General features: G+C 37.8%; 1 protein-coding gene across 1 annotated transcript in view; it reads left to right on the top strand.

Moving 5' to 3' along the window:
• The first annotated feature begins 921 nt into the window (after nucleotides 1-921).
• Nucleotides 922-17,187, top strand: part of LOC127431977 (cytoplasmic protein NCK1-like) — a 64,504-nt gene continuing 48,238 nt past the window's right edge. The window contains exon 1 of the mRNA XM_051682682.1: nucleotides 922-1,013. The gene's annotated coding sequence lies outside the window, so the exon portion shown is untranslated. The remainder of the gene's footprint in view (nucleotides 1,014-17,187) is intronic.

Below are 17,187 nucleotides of genomic sequence, written 5' to 3'. Positions count from 1 at the left end.
TTTGGGTGAACTATTCCTTTAAAGCTGAAGTATGTAGTTTCTTTGACACTAGCCCTACTGAATGGAATTGCAAAAATAAACAATGTTTTCAAAACAGCTTTGTGAACATGCCCCCACGTCTGCCACTGGTCAGAAAGTTAGTCCCACCCCCAACTCATGCCATTGGTTGAGTAACGTTGCTGAGGCGGGTCTAAGCGGCTCTCAAAACAAGCAGAAGAATTTTTTATAGCGCCACAGAAACACAGTGCTTACAGTTTTCGATAAAATTAACCTATGAATGGCTACTAATAGTTGTCTCTACATATTAAGCCGGGATAGGAGTAAGTATTTTAACACAGCAAAAGTAACATACTTCAGCTGTAGTATTATTTACTTGTTTGTTGAAGAGTTGTATAAAAGCAGAACACATCAACCATAATCGCAGGACTCTTGCTAGTGTGATATTGCTTTATCTTCAATTGCAGGGAGAGGACAGATGTGTAACTCTCTCAACATTCATAAATTTAGAAGAAGGAAAAAAAAAGATCGGTAATGATTTTATCCTTGTTTTGAAGTTAAAAAAAAACCCCAAAAAAAACAAAAAACAAAAAAAAGTGATTTTATAATATATGCATCACAGGGTTGCTCAAACAGCGAGACTGACCTACAACCACCGAAACTCCACTTTGCCTAATGTTATAGTATGCACATACGTTCGGGTCGACCGCAGTGTATATAATTGATGGACGTTGACATTGACCAATGAGGAAACAAGGTGCCACTGGATAACCAATGGGAAAGCGTTCAGCTCTAGCTAGCCCCGCCTCATTTATCAAGTTAGATTGCGCAGCAGTGAGTCGGGTCGAGGCGCTGTTCTCACGCTGGATACATTGGAAAGCCCTTCCCATGAAATCATTATTGCGAATATGCGGCTGAAAAACACGTCTGCAATCTAAATAGTGCTGATCATCGAGTGTGTGCTGGATACACGGCGAAAGAACGGGAGTCGCCGGTGCAGATCTGATCATTTAAGGGTAAGATGAAGATTATTTGTGATATAGTTGAAGAGTTTTTAAGGTCTCATTGTAGCGCATAGAGCTTAAGCAGTGGATGTGATTGGTTAACTGATTAGAAATGATCATGATGAATATATAAAAAATTTAAGATGAATAGATAAGTGTGTCATGGATAAATCAGCGCAATTCTCTTTATTGTTGTAAAGGGATTTTGTTATGGCTATGATCAGGCCTAACACTGCTGTGAATAGGACAAACTGCATTACCTCCATGTATATATATACATGCATGCATGCACGCACATGTATATTACAGAAATATAGGAAAATGTCTGTTTGATTCAACAAGCCTGAATGAAATAGTGCATTAAATAATACTTGCAGTGAAATCTTAGTGCATAAACTAGTGTTAGGATAGAAATAAATGGATGTTTATTACATTTAAAGTGCAAATTTCTATTTGATTGACATAAAGCACTGTCAATATGGTGATTTTGACTAACATCTCTTCAGTAGAGCTTTAATAATTGATACCTGAATTAAAATCTTTATTTTGATTATAGTGCATGTGTATTTGTCATGCAACAGTTGTAAAGACAACATAAACTTGATAGACAAACCAATACTGTTCCTGCTTGCATTCATTGTTTTTGTCTTTATTAGATGTGTTGTGAACTGATAAGATGTCTTTTCAGTGTGAATTAACCCTATAGTTCAGCTTGATGGTTTTATTGATTCTCATGGCATCTCATGCTTTTCCCGTTGCTTTCACATTCAGCTGCGAGTTATGATCAAATTCAGAGAATGTTTAGATGGGGCAGGGGGGTTCCTTACACTTTGCTCATCGTGTGAGATTTCTTAGCAAACACACAAGTGTCTCATCCACATCAAAGAAGCATAAGCTAGCATCTGAATCATTCATTTCCATTTAAGTAGTTTCTTGTAATCAATAGTAATATTTGTGACCGGATATACATTTTCCAGCTCATGATTGCTCTCTGTGGGGTGCGGTGCATTGCTTTGCAGAAATCTGCGCACTACACCTCCTGTCAGTCTACAAGGAGCCTCACTCTTCTTTTAAAGACCTCATGAAATCAAAATTGAACCATTTTTAGTCCATATCTGTTTGTTTTGTGGCCATATATGCTAGTGTGCTTATAAAAAATTGACAAAAATAAACTTTTATTTGATATACGCAAGGTCCGAAATTAACACCCACCAGGCGCCAAATGTGGGTACATTTTCTATTTGGCTGGTGAATATCGCAGTGTGGCAGGATCTTTTTCCTTTCTATCAATGAGCATGTTTACATGCACACCAATGTGCTGATTACTTCCAAAAATCAGCGTATTTAAAAAGCTGACAAAGCAAGAAAACCATGTTTACATGAGATTTTAAATAATCGCGTTATTCTCTGCTTTTCACGTCAAACCGTGAAGAGACATGCGCTCAACAAGTGAGCACATTGGATAAGCCAGTAAGAACACCGGTAAAGGTGTTTACATGCCACGTGAAATTGCCGTAATGGGCAAAAATCTACCCGTGTTGACCGGTTTATTCTTACACCGTTTATGACCTTACACCGATAAAGGAATGGCGTTTATTGCGTTCACATGACCATACACATTGTTGGCTTATCGGTGCAAGAATATGCACGTAAATGCACTCATTGGGCTTCATTCATGAAACACGAGCAGAACGCAAATTTTTGTGTAAATCGTTCGTAAAGCCGGTCTGATGTAAATGTTCTGATTCATGAAAGTTTTCGTATTTTCAAAACGTTAGTCGGTACAAAATTTTTTTTACACCTTCTCCCGACCACGTGTAAATCGTGCATAAGAAATACGAACCTGTTGTGTTCTTTCAGACAAACTGCCATGACTTTTTGATAGAAGTAAAATGAAATAAGTAATGAAAAAAGGTAACACTTTATAATAAGGTTCCATTTGATAACATTAGTTAACATGAACTTACAATGAAGAATATGTATTAAGCATTTATTAATCTTAATTTCAACATTTACTAATTAATTTCTAAAATCAAAAGTTGTATTAGATAACATTGCGCTTTGAACTAACATGAACTAACAATGAACAATTTAATTTTTATTAACTAACATTAAAAAAGATTAATAAATGGTGTAACAAATATATTGTTAATTGTTTGTTCATGATACCTAATGCATTTACTAATGTTAACAAATGGAACCTTATTGTAAAGTGTTACCAAAAAAAAAAAAAAAAAAAAAGAGTGAAATTAACCTTACAAATTAACAAATAATAAAAAAGGAAAAAAGCTTTTATTTAGAAACTTTTCTTTGCTGCTTGCATTTTTTGTTTTTTTCAAAGAAGTTCTTGACATGGGTTTGCATTTGGTTTTCTTAAAAATTTTTTTTTACAAAAATAATGACCTCTAATGTGACTGGCTGGACCATTTTTTTTTAAATGTAATATAAGCTCTATTATTTCGATTTCATAATTTAGTATAGGCATCGGTACATCGCATTCAGTTGACATATGGTCAGTGGTAAAACCATAAATGAACACATCGCGGGCAGTGCTTAAACAATACAACGGTGTAAGGGGGTTCAATGGAAAGGAGGAGGCGAGAACCGGCTTGACAACTTAAATAATAATTTATTAACCAAAAAACACAACCAAAACACACAACCAAAAACACACAGTACAGCTGTCTGCAATTCTCTCTCTCTCGAACTGTCGTCCCCGGCTGCCTTTATCCCTCGCGCGCCCCATCAGGCTGATTGGGGACCGGGTGTGTCTCATTCCAGCCCGGCCCCGCCCTCCTTGGCTCTACACTCCTCCCGGCGTTGCCTCAGGCCGGGGAGCCCCCGGCATGACGTACATCCCCCACCACCCTTCCTCTCCGGGGGGGGGCGTGCCTTATGCCCCGACTGCCGGCGGGTCCTCCCCGCCTTCCTCGACCTGGGAGGAGACAGGAGGGGAAAAAACAACAACACAAAATGGCGAGGGAAAGGCCAAAACGGAGCGACAGAGAGAGAGAGAGGAGAGAGAGAAAAAGAAAATTCTCTCTCTCTCGAACTGTCGTCTCCGGCCGCCTTTATCCCTCGCGTGCCCCATCAGGCTGATTGGGGACCGGGTGTGTCTCATTCCAGCCCGGCCCCGCCCTCCTCGGCTCTACAAACGGGAAAAAAAGAAAAGCCTGCACACTGTCGTATAGCTTTTAATATCTGTAATATCGTACAGAGTTTCGGTCAAACAACTTCTTCAGGCATTGCTGTTGCAATGGAAGTAGGCTGTGTACAGTCGGATTTACTCGAAGTTTCTCCAATGAGGTTAGTGATGCGCTCAACTAAATCAGAGAAAGTGGACATCCTTCTGTGACCTGTCTGCATGAACTGAAATTATTTACACTATTGCATCATGTCAAACCATTTTATATTGACCTTTTCGACTAATTCACAAAAGAACCTCTGATGACAGCAAAGCTCTGATCAGTTTCTTTTTAGATGCGAGTGTTTGCTAAATCAATATTTTACAATGTGAATGCACTCCATTTAAAAAACTGTTCGCATATATGTTAAAAGCTTCCTATTCGGGGGTTGGGGGGGGGCCTGGTAGCTCAGCAAGTAAAGACGCTGACTACCACACCTGGAGTCGCAAATTTGCAAGTCAGGCTTCCTAAGCAACCAATTGGCCCGGTTGCTAGGGTGGGTAGAGTCACGTTGGGTTAACCTCCTCGTGGTCACTATAATGTGGTTCTCGCTTTTGGTGGGGCGCGTGGTGAGTTGTGCGTGGATGCCGTGGAGAATAGCGTGAAGCCTCCACACGTGCTAGGTCTCCGCGGTAACGTGCTCAACAAGCCACGTGATAAGATGTGCAGATTGAATGTCTCGGACGCGGAGGCAACTGTGATTCATACTCCGCCATCCGGTCTGAGACGAGTCACTACGCCACCACGAGGACCTAGAGCGCACTGGGAATTGGGCATTCCAAATTGGGCAGAAAAGGAGAGAAAATCCCCCCCCCCTCCCCCCCACATTCTCATTTACTAGCGAGTCTGAAGCCTTCCTTATCTGCCGTTTTCATGGGCGTGGATTATGATAATTGTGAATGAATGTGCACGTGCACTCTATTTACGAATGTTTGGAATTCACTAACAAACACAAGTTGTATTAACAAATCTGTGGAATAGGAAGCGTTCGTGAATCCGGCAGAACGTTTTCGGGAAACTCCATTTTATGCCGAAATTACTCCCAATTCTTTCGTATATTAATGACATTTTCATGAATGAGGCCCATTGTTTGTGTCAGCTAAAGGAAATGTAATGCGTTCCAGTTTTTCTTCAAGGGGGCTCTGAAGGCCTACAGTTATGGAGCTCGATTAATGACAAAAAGATTTTAATGTGAATTTTGTACATTTTAATTTTAGATGTGGCATTTAACACAATTGAATTTTCCATTAAGTATTTTATAGTTTTGAATTTGAATTCCACACTTTTGAATTCTAGACATGTGGCATGTAATGAAATTGTATTGTTTTTGTAGCATATTTTATAGATTTGTAATTATAAACAGGAGATTGTGTGTTCTGTTTTAGAGGTGGAATTAGATATAACTATTCAGAATATTATAAAATTACACCTGAAGAAGAACTTCAGAATTCAATATTCTAAAATTCAAAACGCAGAAATTCAGATCTTACAGAAATAGGCCAGAGGTCAGGCTTCCGGGCTCCACAGGGAAAAGTAGAGAACGGAGCATTTTAGCCAATAAAGCAAAAACTGAGGCACTAATTGTATTTTATGCCTCCTGAATGTTTTTCGTTCTTGTTTTTTTATATGTCAAAATTACGGTCAGCATTTGCAATTATCCTTCAATGTTTTAATAAAAAGCTCTGTATTTCATGCTGTTTGAAATAATATCCGATTGCGATCTGATATGGATTCCGATCACAGAATGTGGCAGAAATATATTATTTATAGCTTTACATGCGATGATTAATGCTATGCATGGTAACCATTTCCTTAATAAATATACTTTATTCTAATAAAAATATCAGAGTCTGCTTAAAGAACATAGACAAATGCCTCACTCGAGGAGAACGCTATCCTAAAATATAAATATAATATATATCATAAAAGTTTTAGATTTACTTACCTCTTGCAGCCTCAACCACGCACAATGCATGATAATTCGTTTGTAGTATGAGATTAAGAAAAACAGACTTGAGTAACAAAACAGAAGATAAACAAACATCTTTGGTATAAAGCGACAGCGTTTAATAAAACTGCCAGAATCCAGGACGATGGGTGTCAGTATAGAATCCAAAACCACAAGTACTTCTGGGACCGATGGGACGAGTAAGAGCCAGCTAAAATCTTACTGAGTGCATCTTCAAAAAACAAATTTGAGTGTTTAAAGGCAGAAATGTGAAACTTATAATTTTATAAAAGGATTTACATTAATTCTTCTGTTTAAACTTGTATTATTTGAGCCGTAAAGTTGTTTAAATCCTCATTTTTACAGTCGTTTTAGGGTTTGTTGACATTACACCGTCATGACAATGAAGTTGTAAAACTGACTATAACTTTACACCGAAAAAGGTTAGTAAGTGACTTTATTACACTAAAATCATGATAACAAGCATATTGTTTATGTCCTCTGGCTATACTTTTGAAACAATTTGTATTTTAAATTTTACGGGTAAGTGCCTCACTTTAACCTTGATTTTTGCTTTTGTAAAGAAAAGCAGGGGAAAGTATGCCACAAATGCTGTCGATTGAGTTTATCTTGTATTAAACCTGGAATATTCTTTAATTTAACTTTGAATAAACTACATAACTGTTACTGTGTTATACTCAAGGCTCATGAGATTCAGTTTCTTACTGGTTGTTCATATGACAGCATGTAGTTTAAAATATACATTTTTAGTTTTGTTGTAATGAGTGAATAATCTGAAGAAAAAAAAATGTGTATATTATTGTTAATTTGTCTCTTATGTCTTTCAAATCCATTTGTAAAATGCAATAAAAAAATTAATAAATTGTCCGGTAAGAATTTTGACTAGCTGGTAATTGGATATGCACGTGAATTAAAGTTGTTCTCTTCTGGGAAAACTGATCAAAATTTTTGATGACTCATCTTGCACTCATGGGCGTATCCACATTTTTGTCCAATTAAATGTTGTCTAGAATGAAAGTGTCCGTCCCCCTGATATCACCTGCCTCTAACTAGCAATAAAACACAACAGTCTGGTTCTGGAAGTAAAAATCCCATTATTTTTTCCATATGCCAGTTGATTTTTAACAATAACTTATACACCTTTAAAGATAGGCCTACCGTGAGCTCCAAGGGTGTAAATTGATTGTATATACTTGTTAAAACCATCAGTTAAAACCAACCGTGGCAAATGAGCTCCGTAGCGACCACCCACTTTCTGTCTTCCTACACTTTTTTTTTTTCTCCCCCTTTTCTCTCCAATTTGGAATGCCCAATTCCCAATGCCCTCTAAGTCCTGGTGGTGGCGTAGTGACTCGCCTCAATCTGGGTGGTGGAGGACGAATCTCAGTTGCCTACGCGTCTGACACAGTCAATCCACGCATCTTATCACGTGGCTTATTGAGCGCGTTACCGTGGAGACGTAGCGCTTGTGGAGGCTTCACGCTAGGCTCCACGGCATCCACGCACAACTCACCATGCACCCCACTGAGAGCGAACCACATTATAGCGACCATGAGGAGGTTACCCCAACGTGACTCTACCCACCCTAGCAACCGGGCCAATTGGTTGCTTGGGAAGCCTGACTGTGGAGTCACTCAGCATGCCCTGGATTCATGTGAGTGCATTCACACTGTAAAATATTGATTTAGCAAACACTCGCATCTAGAACTCGAACTCGCGACTCCAGGGGTGGTAGTCAGCGTCAATACTCGCTGAGCTACCCATGTCCCCCGGTATTCTTCACTCTTAAATTACTTATAAATGTGTATATCAAGGTCCAAAATTAACTTAGCCTACCAGCCAAGGTGACTGATAGATGAAAAAATTTACCAGCCAGTCAGATTTCTTGCCAGCCAATTTTTTTATTGCATTTTACAATTGGATTTGACAAACATGAGATACAAATAAAAATACACATTTTTAAAAATGAATTGCTTAAAAGTCTGAAGATTATTATTATTATTTTATTTTTTTAATTTCATATTATTCACTCATTTGTTTGGAAATTGGACTGCACCGGTCTCGCTTTGTCTCACGCTGTACAATTAGGATTGGTGTTGCATCATTGAAAAATACTACAAATTTTAGTTCGGTCTGTCCGCAATACCAGAAGGCTGCACGATCAAAAACTGTTGGAAACGAACATCATGAAAATCACTCGGTTCTGGGAATATAATGGTATTATTACCAGAAAATGTGTGTATGTGGTGTTGGGTAATTAAATTCGAGACTCTACCATTACGAGAGTCTTTCCTTCGTCCCGATGCCATGAACTGTTCTGAACATTGCCTTCATCTTGCTTCTAGATTTACTGCTATCGATGAGCAGCGGGAAACTATTCAGGGGCTGTTCTGTCTAACCACCTGTGACCTTGCTGACTGTAGGCCTAAAGAGGACTGGAACGTGTTATATTTTCTTTAGCTGACAGTTGTTGACAGAAAGGAAAAATCACCCGCCACAGTGGCAGTTGACACTGCGAAAATCATTGGCTGTATAGAAGCCTTCTACATGGAGAGGGTCCCCTCATGGGTGGCGGCCATGTAAGGATCACAAGACCAGCTGAATACTACTCACTTAACCTTAGTAATCTCCCTGTTATTGGACACTTTCACTCATGAATTAAAGCAGTCATTGTTGACTGTGAATAGTGAATTTGTTCAATGGCATCGGTAACTTAAAACTATTATGTTTGAATGATGCTGCATCCACACTGCTAGGTGTCAGTTTTAAGTCCAAGATGACATAAACCAAGAAATTACTGAGTGTACCTTTAATTAAAGGCTATCATGGTTACATTTTGGTTGCTTTGTGAGAATAATTTTTGAAAGTCTTGGAGTCATCAGTAAGAATGTGTTGAAAATTAAAAATCAATTACTGATGTTAAAACGTAACATTTAATAAAAAAATATAGGCAAAATATTAAATATATATACGTAAAACTACATTGATAAAAATACAATGAGCTTTTTTTTTTTTTTTCTTTAGAAAAATAATCCTTAATGTTGAGCCCTGCTATGTGATCAGTTACTTTTTAAAAGCATATATTTCAAATATTCATCACCAGACAAATCAACTTCCCAAAAGTATGTCAGCTACCCTGGTAGCAAATCATGTTGCAGTGACGAAAACTAAAAACTACTGGTGGTTTTTATTTTAAAGGGACAGCCCTTCTTAATGTCCCACCCAAAATTTGTTTCAATAGGACATACGTCAACTCAGGAAAGAAAACTGTTCTGGTCAAGCCATTTCATTATATTTCTTTATTCTTATCACTTTCTTGTTTTCTTTTTTATCATTTACACACCTGATTCGCCAGATGACTGAAATGTTAATATTCCTCCTCTGTGCTGTCAGTTGATGTATTTTGTGTTTATGTGATGGCAAAGTAAGGGTAAGGCCTGTATGACTGGGCTTGACATTATCTAAATTACAGGGATGAGCAGTCATAACTACTGTTATTTGATTCTCCACTGTCTTTTTATTAAAGTAACCCAGTATTCACTGTCTGGGAGTTGTCCTTGATATAGTAGCCTAACAACTTCTCAGTTTGATTTTTTTCTTTTTCTTTTGGTTTTTCCATGACCTCACAGTTGTGTTTATGTTGTGTATGAATGTTTTGGAGCCCGGGCTTGTTGCAGCTGGTGAACAGTGTATTTTCTGTAATTATTGTCACACTGACAGGTCTCTCCACAGCCTCTCATTACGTAAAAAAATAAAGAGAGAGAGAATGAGCAAGCTCAAATGAATGAGTGAGAGACGTTTTGTCTGAGGCCCCTGATTCTACTGAGCTGAGGGGCCTGGACTCAAGGAGAAAGGGTTGGGAAAATGGTGAAAGTGGCTATTTATATTTTGCCATTTCCTCCATGAGAGGTGAGTCACCCTGTGAGTGGGATTCACAGAAATTGGACGGTGTATATGGGGTCTGTGGGGTGTCCCTTTTTTCTTTTTTTACCCTGCTGCCCCTGAAAGTGCCTCTAAAAGCATAGCAGTCTCATTCAGTCCCTGTGACCTCCTGCTCTCATTTCAGCACCTGCTGTTCAGACGCCTGCAGTGATGTGGCAGTGATTTGCCGCACGCGTCTCTATTTCACAGCTTTTGCCGTGCAGTCAGCCAAATGCTATTGCTGTATTTTGTTACTGGGGCTTTAAGGGCTTTCAAGCTTGTTTGGGCTGAAGTATGGGCTTAGTGTTGCTTGTTTTTTTATTTTTTTTTTTTTTATATTCAAGATTTTGCTTTCACTGTAAACCCAAATGTTGTCATTGTAACTGGAAAAGTCAAGTTGTCTTAAACATCCCTTGAAAGTTGTGGGCTTAACTCCAATATATATGCTCCTTGAACTTATTTATCTTAAAAATCCATAGACTTAAGATTTCAAGTGTTATTAACTCAGACTATGGCTATGAGGAATTGAATTATTTAATTATGTTTCCTTGGTCAAAGGGATCATATGGAGACATTTAAATAGTTGTTATTAAGAATTCATAGAGGTTATAGCTCTTTTGTAGTATTTATTTATTTTGTTTTTTTTGTTGCAAGTAGTTTGGTGTGATGTCACCGTTAGGATGATCTGTGTCCCCTTTGGTCAAGTAGGACCCTCAATCTCAGTTCTCCTTGTGTATGTGCAACTGAAGTACAGGCATATGTGCATTTCTTGCGTTTGTTTATCTTATGATTCACCTAGAATCAGTTTTCAATCTTAATTTGAGCTGTGTTATTGTATGATCTAAATTTGAGTCAATTCAATTAAAATTATTAAGTAGAAACAACAATTTCAATTGCAAATCTGAGTTTATTCTACTTGCATCAACTTTTCTTAAGTTGGTGTTCATTTAGAATGAACTTAACTATTGAAGTTCATTCTATATGAACACCAACTTAAGTGCACTTAATTACACAAGTTTTGGAGACGCCATATTGAATGTTTATGTCTGAATTCTGCTCCCAATGCAGAAACTCCAGTAGGTAAGCAACTTGAGTATGTGTGATTATTTCATCTGTGGTGTCTCTCAGCTGTGATAAGCCTTTATGCTGAAGCTGTATTTCCCAGTTTTAGTCTAGTAGTAATCCGAGTGATCATGGAGTGAGAGGCAATTGCCGATGATTTCAAAGAAACGGCTTGCTGACTGGCAGCGCTGACTCAAATGAACTCACTTATAACTAGTGGTCGACCGATATGGGTTTTTTAATGGCCGATGCCAATATCCAGAGAGCAGGGTGGCCGATACAATGCCGATATCACAATTTAATATAGTAAATAACATAAACATAAAACTGCTAAATGAATAAACTCATATTTAGCACTATATTTACTAAATTTCGCACAAAACTTAAACTTTGTAAAAAAAGAATAAAACAAATTTATATTATATTTTAAATGGTAGATAGCGCTACTGATTTTTGTTTCGTCATCAAATTTTTGTAATTTATTTGCACATGAAGAAATTGTTAATATATTAGGAAGAAGGAAATAACAGTACACACAGTAGTCCAGCAGCCATGGATGGCATGTCCACGTTAGAAATCGCATTTTCTAAAAAAATACAGAATCAAACCAACTGCACATACAGTGCATAATGAATAAGATATTTACTTATAGCACACACGAAGCGCTTTTGCTTTGAAGTTGCACTCACGTGCTCGTGTGGATGCAGCGCGAGCAGCAACCTCCTGACAGTTTAAATGGTCTGGATCGCCCGCTTGGATTGTCACAAAGTGACTGTCATGATTTGTGAATCAGAGGAACTTTTGATCCTGATCCTGAAGTTGTGATTCTGGCTGATAGAATATGCGCTTCAGAGGAAGATATTAGATGAGTGGTCGACGGGAAGAAAATGCTGGATTTTCGTGAGGTTCGTGAATTACATATTTTTAAATTAGATATCTGCATATTTGCAGATGGTATATAATAGAAGATTTATTGATATTTACCTATTATCATTAGAAAAGTTACAGGGAACTGTTGGGGAGAGACTGTTAGAATACGTGCTTCAGAGGAAGATTTGTGAGCGCTCCACAGGATGCTGGATCTGCTGAAGATGTGTGAGGTTGGTTTATTACATCTGTTTAAATGAGATATGCGCATATTTGCAGACGGTATATGATATTATTTTTATTAATATTTGCCTTTTTATTATTATACAAGACAGTTAAAAGTTACAGGGAACTGTTGAGGAGAGAGCGGGAGAATAAAACAGGCGAGCACTTTAACATTATGAGCTCAAACGCTTCTGCGGCGGCTCTGATATGCGGACCGTTTAAATCAGACTGTGTTACACAGCAGTCTATTATTGTAGTAACACGATGACACGCAACAAGAAAACGAACCGTGACTGGTCTTTTACATATCTCAGTCACTTTACATGCAAGCAGGCAATTTTTGATGCCCTCAAGAAACAAATCGGCCAAACAGGAAAATTTATTGGCCGATAATTTAAAAAAAAATCAGAATATCGTCCGATTTATCGGCTTCGGTAATATATCGGTCGACCATTAGTCATAACACACAAAAATGGTATTTTGTCGCCACCTGCTGGCTAAAATATTTAATGTCACAAGAAAAAAATTGAAGACACAACTAGCTCTTGTACACATCTGTGCTGCGCTTAAACTTTATTTTAGAATGTCACGAACAAAAGCAGAGTGATACAAAGAGTGAAGCATCGGAGTACTGCTATTCTGAGACATCAGCAGTCAAGGAACGTCTCTCGTCCATTCAGATTCGAGGACCGTAACTAACTGTTGTATAATGTATAATAGCTCACCCAAAAATGAATATTTCTGCCATTTTACTCACCCTTCGTTGTTCAAAACCTTTATGATTTTTTCATCCGTGAAGCACAAGGTTGAGGGATGAGAGGATTGTGATTGTGATTGTCAAGCTCCAAAAGCACATAACAGCACCATAAAGTTGTTCATATCACTTGTGCACTATATTTAATTTCTTCTGAAGCCATACAAATGTGTTGAGGAACAGGCCGAAATTTAAGTGTTAATTCACCTCTTCACCCATTGAATATTTTTGTTTACACAACTGAGGTCACATTAACGTCTCGGGCTGCAATACTTGTTGACAATACTTGTTGACCCCTCTCCAAACATAGCTCTGGTCTCGTCACTCCAAATTGCAGTGTGCCAGAAGCTGTGAGGCATGTCAAGGTGTTGTCGGGCATATTGTAACCGGGCTTTTTTGTAGCATTGGCTTCTTTCTGGCAACTCGACCATGCAGCTCATTTTTGTTCAAGTATCGTCGTATTGTGCTCCTTGAAACAACCACACTGTCTTTTTCCAGAGCAGCCTGTATTTCTCCTGAGGTTACCTGTGGGTTTTTCTTTGTATCCCGAACAATTCTTCTGGCAGTTGTGGCTGAAATCTTTCTTGGTCTACCTGACCTTGGCTTGGTATCAAGAGATCCCCCGAATTTTCCACTTCTTGATAAGTGATTGAACAGTACTGACTGGCATTTTGAAGGCTTTGGATATATTTTTATATCATTTTCCATCTTTATAAAGTTCCATTACCTTGTTACATAGGTCTTTTGACAGTTCTTTTCTGCTCCCCATGGCTCAGTATCTAGCCTGCTCAGTGCATCCACGTGAGAGCTAACAAACTCATTGACTATTTATACACAGACACTAATTGCAATTTTAAAAGCCACAGGTGTGGGAAATTAACCTTTAATTGCCATTTAAACCTGTGTGTGTCACCTTGTGTGTCTGTAACAAGGCCAAACATTCAAGGGTATGTAAACTTTTGATCAGGGCCATTTGGGTGATTTCTGTTACCATTATGATTTTAAAAGGAGCCAAACAACTATGTGATAATAAATGGCTTCATATGATCACTATCCTTAAATAAAAGACAGTTTTTTTTTGCATGAACAGTCTTATTTTCAACATCAATGCCAAAATTTCACAATTTCTGCCAGGGTATGCAAACCTTTGAGCACAACTGTATCTACAGTTGAAGTCAGAAGTTTACATACACTTATGATGAAGTCATTATAACTAATTGTTTTAACCACTCCACTGATTCAATATTAGTAAATTATAGTTTTGGCAAGTTGTTTAGGACATCTACTTTGTGCATGATATAAGTAATTTTTCCAACAATTGTGTTAAGACAAATTGTTTCACTTTTAATTGACTATATCACAATTCCAGTGGGTCAGAAGTTAACTGTGTCTTTAAGCAGCTTGGAAAATTCCAGAAAATTATGTCAAGCCTTTAGACAATTAGCCAATTAGCTTCTGATAGGAGGTGTACTGAATTGGAGGTGTACCTGTGGATGTATTTTAAGGCCTACCTTCAAACTCAGTGCCTCTTTGCTTGACATCATGGGAAAATCAAAAGAAATCAGACAAGACCTAGTCTGGTTCATTCTTGGGAGCAATTTCCAAACACCTGAAGGTACCACGTTCATCTGTACAAACAATAGTACGCAAGTAATAAACACCATGGGACCACGCAGCCATCATACCACTCAAGAATGAGACTCATTCTGTCTCCTAGAGATAAACGTAGTTTTGATGCGAAAAGTACAAATCAATCCCAGAACAACAGTAAAGGACCTTGTAAAGATGCTGGAGGAAACAGGTAGACAAGTATCTATATCCACAGTATAACGAGTCCTATATCGACATAACCTGAAAGGCTGCTCAGCATGGAAGAAGCCAGTGCTCCAAAACCGGCATAAAAAAGCCAGACTAGAGTTTGCAAGTGCACATGGGGACACAGTTCTTACTTTTGTAGAAATTTCCACTGGTCTAATGAAACAAAAATGGAACTTTTTGGCCATAATGACCATCGTTATGTTTGGAGGAAAAAGGGTGAGGCTTGCAAGCTGAAGAACACCATCCCAGCCGTGAAGCATGGGGGTGGCAGCAGCATGTTTTGGGGGTGCTTTGCTGCAGTTGGGACTGGTGCACTTCACATAGATGGCATCATTAGGATGGAAAATTATGTGGATATAATGAAGCAACATCTCGACATCAGCCATGAAGTTAAAGCTCGGTCGCAAATGGGTCTTCCAAATGGACAATGACCCCAAACATACCTCCAAAGTTGTAGCAAAATGGCTGATCTGATTTGTGGGCAGAACTGAAAAAGCGTGTGTGAGCAAGGAGGCCTACAAACCTGACTCGGTTACACCAGTTTTTTCTTGAGGAATGGGCCAAAATTCCAGCAACTTATTGTGAGAAGCTTGTGAAAGCTACAAAATGTTTTGACCCAACTTAAACAAAAGTTGAAATAATTAATTCTCTCTACTATTATTCTGACATTTCACATTCTTAAAATAAAGTAGTAATCCTTACTGACCTAAGACAGGGAATGTTTTGTACAATTAAATGTCAGGAATTGTGAAAAACTGAGTTTAAATGTATTTGGCTGAGGTGTATGTAAACTTCTGACTTCAACTGAATATATCAGTCAAATAGGCCTACTTGTATAGATGACCATCAATATACCTATGGCCTTACTGTAGCCTGCGTTAGTAGTGTGCCTGCTGCATAATACTCTAGGTTTGTTACCCTGATTTTAAGAAAAATCTCATTTATTTTATTCATCATATGAAAATAGGGCTCAATAATATATTTATTTTTTATGATTTATTCACAAGGATTTTGTTGCCAATCTACAAATAAGAAGCATTGTGATTATTGCACTGGTCTTAATATGCTTTTAACTTGCCCATAAATTTTTGTAAAAACTGCAGTGGGATGGTTTCACACCCCCTCCTCGTGTCAAGACAACTACTAGGGCATTAAGACATAAATCATCAAATCAAATCAAATCACTTTATTGTCACACAGCCATATACACAAGTGCAATGGTGTGTGAAATTCTTGGGTGCAGTTCCGATCAACATAGCAGTCGTGACAGTGATGAGACATATACCAATTTACAATAACATCAAATTAACACAACACAATTTAAACATCTGTTATACACATAATTACACTCAACAATATACAAATAATAACATACACTGTACAGTATACAATACGCACTATATAGATACACATTAATCAATAAAAATAAAAAATTAAAATATATAAAAAAGTGTATATATATATATATATATATATATATATATATATATATATATATATATATATATATATAGAATGTACAGTATTGCACTGTATTGACATTCAGGCTGTCGGTTGATAGTCAGTTCTTAAGAGAGAATATAATATAATAATAATATAATTTATGACAGTGAGATATAAGAGTAAGGGTAATAAAGTGCAGTGCTGATGTATTTTGATCGTGGGAGATCAAGAGTTCAGAAGTCTGACTGCTTGGGGGAAGAAGCTATCATGGAGTCGGCTGGTGCGGGTCCTGATGCTGCGATACCGCCTACCTGATGGTAGCAGTGAGAACAGCCCATGGCTCGGGTGGCTGGAGTCTCTGATGATCCTCCGAGCTTTTTTCACACACCGCCTTGTATATATTTCCTGGAGGGAGGGAAGCTCACCTCCAATGATGTGTCTGGCAGTTCGCACCACCCTTTGCAGTGCTTTGTGGTTGTGGGCGGTGCTATTGCCGTACCTGTAAGAGCTTCTCTAATTTAAACTTCAACAGCTAAAATGGCAATAATGTTGGGAAGTTTCATTCATTTCCGCCAGTCATTTCTTTCGAACTGTTGAACTCTGATTCAACATTTGTATCATAACAAAAAAAAAAAAATGTCCCAGTGTTTTACATGCTTACATGTAAGTTGGTACAAAAATATACAGTAGCCTATATTGTAAAATATTGCTATTTGGTTAACCCTAACCCTTATTAAATATAACACTTCCTTATTTTTTTACTGTTAGTTCTTGCAAAAAATTTTTTTTACTGTTAGTTCTCTATTTTGCATTCATTTTGTCTAAGTTATGTTAAGAAAGAAAATTGAATTCCACATCTAACACTTAAGTGCTACTCTATCAAAACCACTTTGTAAAAAAACATTAGGTTTATGGGGCATGGGGTTTGCATGGGTTTTTTAT

The sequence above is a fragment of the Myxocyprinus asiaticus genome, chromosome 41, assembly GCF_019703515.2.
Source record: "Myxocyprinus asiaticus isolate MX2 ecotype Aquarium Trade chromosome 41, UBuf_Myxa_2, whole genome shotgun sequence".
NCBI lineage: Eukaryota > Metazoa > Chordata > Actinopteri > Cypriniformes > Catostomidae > Myxocyprinus > Myxocyprinus asiaticus.
Note: the sequence above shows the minus strand (reverse complement) of the source record. Positions and strands in the feature narration are given on the sequence as shown.